Genomic DNA, 8,238 nt, shown 5'->3' with positions numbered 1-8,238 from the left:
ACAATATATATGATATATGTTCCAATTTGATTAGACTTGAAATGATATAAAAGGGCTTTTACTGGAATAATTGGTCAAATATAACAAGACAGGGCTTTAATTGGAAACTTGGTAATTACTAATTAGGTAGCTGGATAAGTTTTATTGCACTATTTTTGTTTTTATTAGGCTCAATTTTTTTGAAGTAAAAAATAAACAAAAGTGGTTTAAGCAACCATGGGGGGTTTTTTTTTTTGAATGCCTTTACCACAAGTTAAACCCAATTTGATTTGATATTTTTGCAATTACTTGAAAGTTAATGTTAACAGGCTAATCGCTTTTGGTTCAAATGCATATCCCATTGATAGATGTTTTAGATGGTTGATGAAATTGGGGTTTTATTGTGTTTGTTGGGATTGGAATTTTAATTTTTCTTAAAGTATTATTATTACAAATAGGTTGTTCTTAAAGTAATAGTTGTGTTCAAGTCCTTGGGAATACAGGTTATACGTGGACGAAGAGTTATGCAGGGACGAATTAAAATTGGTCTTGTTCGAGAAGGAGTTGGATAAAGCTTATGCATCCATTAGAGGTGTACTTCGAGACTCAAATACTGAATAGCTATGTGCTTATTCGATGTCATTAGGTAAGGAATCCGTCTTCAGAGTTGAGGCTAGAGTGATGATGGAAGGCCTTTTTATAGCTTGGGAAAAGGGGTTCAAGAGGATTGAGGATGAATTTGAGAAAGCTTTGTTGGTAGAATGATGGAGTTAAGGCTTTTGCATCAACTCCTGCATAGGAGGTGGGACGTAAGAGTGTGCCACATCCCAAGGGAGCATAATGAGATTGCAGATCATATGGCTAAGTGTGTTGTAGTTGGTAATTTAATTTTACAACTGTTTGAAGAACTTCGAATTTCGGTACAAGATTTACTGCTTGTTGATCTGACTGTGTCGTTGCCTGCTTAATGTTAATAAGTTGATATAATGCTTTATGTTGTTTCCTTTTATCGAAAAAAGTATAAATACATATCTGAACAACTATAGTGCAAAATTAAATAAGTTTAAATTACAATAGAAGAAGGACTAGGGAAAATATATACATTTGGCACACATTGCAATTGTGTACGATAAAACTCGAATCTGGATGCTTAAAGATCAACGACTTTGTCATTTTATAACAATATAAAAGTAATAAAAATTTAAATCTTAAAATTCAGCAAAATAGAGTTATTAAAACTAGAATTAAGCCAAGTTTATTTCGGTACTCCTAATGGATTTTCAGTAGACAACTTTGTAATTCATTATTCCAATTTTTTTTCTCATGAATTTTATTGATTTGCTTTAAATTTCATTTAATTTCTGCTTTAATCCCTGGCAATTGTGGGCCTTTTCTCACATGCACACACACCTTTTGATCTGATTATTCATCAGCCATTTTTTTTTTCTGTCTCTTCTTGTTTGACTAATTCTCCACCAACACTAAAATAGAAAGAAAAAAAAATCATTTTAGTACCTCAAGCTTTGATTAATCATCAATCATCCTCCTCCTCGTCGCATCTCTAAACTATGATATGCGGTTTGGGTTAAAATTAATGGTTAGCCTCAACTTGGAGATTAAGTTTATTTTTGTATTTAATTTTTTTTCATATTAACTTCGAGATTTGATAGTTTTATTTAATTTAGTTTTTAAACTTAATTTTTTATTAAGGTGTGATAATAAATATTCTATTATTCTACTTCATCATTTTAAAATTTTAAAAATTATTAAGGGGAGATCGGTCTTGGACTTTCAAACAGTGGAGGTATTGTGTCTGAAGTGTTTATACTCGATTTTGTCCCCAAGTGTTGTAATGTTCTTACCCATTAATGCTATGTAAGGTCATGAGTCTGAACCCCCACCAAGGCCAAATACTCACATTTCTTTGATGGCAAGACGATCTCTAAATTCTGTGAACTCGATTGGACTATCATTGGAGACGAAAAAAAACATAAACACCCCAAACACAATACCTCCATTATTTGAGGGTTCGAGACTAATCTCCCCTCAACAAAAATAATTTTTATATTAATATGATAAAATGTTAGGGTTCCACGTCATCTCACTTTAACAAAATCCTATAACAAAATCTAAATTCATGAGTGAATTTGAAAAAAAGAGGGATTCCCCATTTTCCCATAGGACAATCATAGCTGAGAGTGCTCCTCTGAATACACACATAATTGAAAAATGTTTTTAACCTTAAAAGTTGCTCTTCCCATTCACCATGCAACATGTGTCTTTGTCTCGAACTGATTAACTATTTACAAAGCTCAAAGCATTTATCATACCTTTACAGCTCGACCATTCAATATTTGGACAGCACAAAAACATGTGCACCCCAAAGTTATAATCATCCCCTTCATAACACCAAGCAAAATTTCTTTTAATATATTCTATCTCGTAGTGGCTAAGTGATCATATAGATACCAAATCCACTTGCTTCGATGTAAATATACTTAAAAAGAAAGTTGCACCAGCTAGTTGTATCGTTTGGAGAATTTGTATGCCCTAAAAGAGAAAAAAGGAAATAGATGCATTGAGGCATCTATTGTGAAATATGCTTGGAACAAGGAAACTCAAAGTAAAAGAGAGAGAGAGAAAAAAAAAAGTTGGTTCCACCAGCTCAAATTATCTTTTTTTTTATTTTTCTTTCGGTACTTAATAAAGTTTAAAAGTATGTATGATCTGTCGATTGAGTCTTAACTCAATTGTTATGAGTATTATTTTTAATACAGGAGGACTCGGATTCAAGTGTGCTGAAGCGCATTATCTTCCTATTTATGGGTTAGGAAACCTATAATTAGATTATTCAAAAAAAATGTATGAACTAGTACATGATTAACGGAGGTTATTACTTATATTACACATAACCATTTGTGTATTGGTTTCATTCTAATTTTATGAGATTGAGAAAAAGATACATGGTGAACACGGTAATTGAACCCGCGTCTTCTCCTTGGCAAAGGAAAGAGAAATTTTACCATTCAACTATATAGATACTTTCTTTAGTTCAGGGCAATTTTATCAAATTCCACTACTAAACTACTAAACCAATTAACAATCAAAATTATATAACAATTCAAATGCTTAGCAGTTAATCGAATTACAAGTTATTATCAATTAATATTTATATTTATATTTATATTGACTTGTAATGTTATATATAAACTTTGATTTTGTTTTCGATTTGGTTCAATTTTTATAAATCATCAACACCCTTGTCACCGTAACATTGTTTTACGTTTATATACTGCATATATAAATAATTGTATTGTTCAGTGTAAAAATAAATTGATGTATTGATTTCATTAGATATATATAATTGAATTAAAAGCAAAATTTTATGTATACATCTAAACTACAATTGAAGTTTCATGCGTATAATTACACTAAATCAAAATTGATGTATTAATTTTATCAGTCTTAAAAGTGAATTTAAAAGAACCAGTGGAAAACATGTGGTCAGTCTTTTAATACTTTGAATAAAGATCCATCTTTTAAAATCCCAACAATCTAATCAAATTTGGTAGGGATATTAACATTTGCTATGTTGTTAGGAAGTTTAGCAATGAAAGGGCCAATAAGCCATGACCCATTTTTTCTTTAAGCAAAAGATTTTCAATAATAATAATAAATAAATAAAATCCAATTGGGAAAAAAAATGGAAAATAAAAAAGAAAAGAGGACTAAAATATAATGTACATGGGCATGTTCAATTGGCCATCACATCATTATTGTGAAAGAGATTATCCTTACAAATCATAGCTTCTTTGCCTCGTTGACTATATATTACTTGTTTATTATAAGATCATTGATTTGATTTTGAAGTTTTTCATCCATGTAGACCCTTAATTCAAGCATTATCTTTAGATTCTTATGTCTCATAATTTATTAATGAAAAGTATTTTAAATTTAATCAATAAAACCGAGTTTAATTACATAAAAATTATGCATATATTGTCGATTGAGTCTTAGTTCAATTGACATCGACATTGTTGCTAGTGCAGGAGGACGTAGATTTGAATGTGCTGAAACGCATTATCATCCTATTTAAGGGTTGAAGAGGGACTATGGGTAATTCTAAATATTGTACCAAAAAATTTAATTTGTTGAATTAAATAAATGAAAGAAGTGCTTTTAAATTTAAGATAAAAATTAAGGACAAATCTATAATATTATTTTTGTGACTTAGTTTTAAGTCCTATATTGCGTAAATTATGTGTAAACTTTTAGTTCAGATTTATTTTAGTTTAAGTTGCACCGTGTGTAGACCGTTTCGTGAATTATTATGGCATAGATCAAGATACATTCCGGTTATTAATCTGATTATTGTAGTTTAATTCTAGATATATTCTGATTATCAGTTCGATATAATATTTGTAATTACAATTTTGATTAACTTAAAAATAATATTAACAACATAAGCAAAGGTGAAATTGGACTCTTAAGATTGAAAATAGCATGGGCTTTAATTGGCCCAGATTCTTGCCAAGACCCCTTTTTTGGGTTATTTGTTAGTTTTGCCTTTGCTTCACTGCTCCCCCTTTTTTAGGTGAGTGGGATTTTTCCATTTCCTATACTCCATTGAAATTAAATTATTTTTATGTATTAATTTTATTATTATAATTACTACTTAGGGTTTATATTATCATAATGATCTCATATTAAACAGATTATTACAAACTAGTAAGCATACTTGATAACAAAAAAAAAAGCTGCAAATATTAGTGGTGTTAAAGATTAGATTAAAAATTTTAAATAATAAAATCAATTTTTAATCTATTTAAATATAAATATTAAATATTCAATTTCACCAAAATACAAGGATGGTATTTTTTTTCTAATTCAAGGCTTAATACATGATTTGATATTTGAGTTTGATATATTTTTTGAAAGTGGTAATTTTTTTTTAGTCCAATGTGATATCTATATCTGACAAAAGTTATACATTTTGTTACTTAAAAGGTAACAAAACTTTTTAGTGTTTAATTTGGGTTTTAGAGTTGATCGGATTAGAATTAATAATTAACTAATAATATTAGCAATTAACTATCACCAAATATACACTAAACATAAATTTAATTACATCCATCATATTGTAACTGTCACCGGGGTTAGAACTTTAATCCCATAATTCATGCGGCTTTAGGTGATTTCTTGGGTTCAAATCCGCCTAAGTTAGTCTAACTCTCGCAAAGTGTGAATTCTCGATAGAACTTTGAAAATAAAGTGGAAGCAACTTAAAATGAAAAAGCAATGAAAAACAGAAAAATGACACAAGAAACCAATGCACACAAGGTGTTTGAGTAAATGTTCCCAAAGGATCTCTATTACTTTGAAAGATTACAATTGAGTATCCTAGGATGATTGCAAATGAGGGGAAAGACCCCTATTTATAATTGAGCTCTCCTTAAACCAACGGTACAGATTGAGTTACATCAGCGGTCGAGATTAAAATCTATCTACAATTGAGATTCTTAAGGGATTGACTCAATCCTTTTAAAATTACAAACAAATTAAATGCAAAATTTAACAAAATTATGAAAAATTCAAATATAGCAGTATTAGCGATAAACATTCATCAAATTAACTCTAAAATCTAAATTAAACACTAAAAAGTCAACATTGTTATATTTAGATACCAAAATATATAAATTTTTTCAAGTACATATCCAGATTAGGTAAAAGAACAACAAAAACATCACATTAAAAAATGTCAAATTTAAATACCCATATGATATATTGAGCTTTAAATGAAAGTTTTATTTGGGCCGAAAGTTGAATCAATTATAAAAGAAAAGAAAAGAATCTAAAATATGTGGGTTAATTACCTATTTGAAGTTGTTTTTGGGCCCAACTTTGCAAATAATGGGTGATAAAATCATGGGGTCCGGTCTGCTTAAGTTAAGCATGTTTTTATAATCAACTTGTTATTTAACTTTTAGGGTGAGTTTGGATGAGCGGTGCGTTTACCTGCGGTTAGTGTAAAAACAGCTGTGGCGGTGAGATTAGATACTGTAGTGATACTGTAGCGTGAGACAAAAAATAAGCTAAACGCCCCGCACCCAATCACCCATCCAAACCCACCATTAGTCAAGGCTATGGGATTTTTTTATATATATAATCACAATGATTTTATCCATTTTATGGTTTAAGGTGAGCTTTGTTGGATTGATTTAGTATTCAGATAAATTTTTTTCAATTATGATAATTTTAGGATTCGAATTTAGTCTAAATGCCTGAAAAAGAAGTTTATTTCTACTCCGTTCAATTACTTGTTGACGAGGTTTTAAGATCTTAACCGAAACCCAAAAAAATAAAAAGACAAAACATAATTTAATTATATTACAAGCTACTCTAATAAAAAATTGAGCAGCTTTATTAGCACTTCATCGGGTCCTTTAGAAGGAAACTAATTTTTCAAAGCAAAGTAATCATTCACAATTGTACTAAATTTATATTTTATATTGTTTTTGCATTATTAAAAATATTTTGTTAAATTCAACTTCATTACAACATTATTTTTAATTACATGACTGCCAAGTGAGTACCTTTTATTTAAAAATATGACATCAGGAAAATTGACAACAAAAATTTAACAATGTCAACAATTGGACTTGGTCTTCAAATTTGAAAAGTATAGAGACTAAAACGCAAATTTGTGAAGAGTACATAAACTTATGACATATTTTAACATTTATACTACAAAACATTTATTATTAATATATTTATAACTGTAATAAATATTTATTATTAAAATATTAATATTTAATATTTCTAATAATGTGTGAAAAATATTATTTTTAAAATTTATTATTAAAATAAAATTGAAATATTAAATAAATTTAATAAATTATATTAATAATTTATTATATGAATAGATATAAATAATTAAATATGTATGTTTAATAATATTAAAAAATATAATATTTTATATTAATATATTAATATTTTTAAATATTTTTAAAAATAAAAATAAAAATTATTATCAATATAATAATATTAAGTTTGATTTAAATTAATTTTTATATAAGAATAAAATTATCTATAGAGGAATTATTTTCTGAAAAATGACTTAGCTTCTCAAAATGGTAAGTCATTTTATAGGAAAAATAACTTATTTTACTTTGACTTGTAAGTCATTTTTTGTTAACCAAACTGTTTTCTATGAAATAAATATAGGAAGATGTAGAAAACATTTTCCGTAAAAACTTTTACATGTAAAAAAAAGGACCCTTAATTTTCAAATAAACTTTTAGGGTTAATATTTGATACACTTGTATTGTACTTTAATTTTGAGAGATTGCCACATGTATTTTTTTAATATTTATTATATTCTTATAGGACATTTGTCAACTTCTAACTCTACTTGTAGAATCTAAGAACTTCACTGATAGTGTACCGAATATTTTCTATATTTATATATTTATATATATATTTATATAATGTCTAAAACTATCCATAGTCCCTATTCAACACTTAAATAAGAGGATAACGCGCTTCAGCACACTCGAATCCACGTCTTGCCCAAAGCAATTTAATTATAATTCAATTCGTGACGGTCGTAAGTAGAAATATCGTATTCTTCAATCATTGATAAACAATTTGTTGGACAATACTCAACACAGTTACCACAAAATATAAAAATTCTGAAATCAATACTATAATTAAGCAATTTTTTTTTCGAAATCCGTTTCAAATTTCCAATGAACAACGTGATTAATTATTCATAAGGATATTAAATAATTACGGGTAAACGATTTGCGTGGGGATAAAGTAATCATGAAATCTTGACCAATGTACCTTACTGTTCGGACTGTTTAGTGGCCATAATTCATTAACTTAGTTATTATAGGGAATATATCTATGGATAATTTTATGTTTGTTTCTTTCTCTGGTTTAAATCAAGTTATGAATTTCATATTCTTGACAACAATACCGATACCAATTGAATTAACACTCAATCTACTTTATATTTTTTAAACAAAGATGAATCTAAAACCATATTCCAACATGCATTAATCGACGTAGAATAATAAAATAATAAACGCCTTTATTTGCATAATAAAAATAATAAACGTCTTTATTATTATTTTTCCTCCTCGAATTTCCCATTAGATCAAAGGATAATAATATAAATTAAAAAAAAATCCATTATTGACTTGTTTAAATGAATGTATTCAATTTTTTTCACATGTATATTTCCATAAAATGAAA

Source organism: Gossypium hirsutum, chromosome D03 (genome assembly GCF_007990345.1).
Source record: "Gossypium hirsutum isolate 1008001.06 chromosome D03, Gossypium_hirsutum_v2.1, whole genome shotgun sequence".
NCBI classification, from domain to species: Eukaryota; Viridiplantae; Streptophyta; class Magnoliopsida; order Malvales; family Malvaceae; genus Gossypium; species Gossypium hirsutum.
This window is presented reverse-complemented; position numbering follows the sequence as displayed.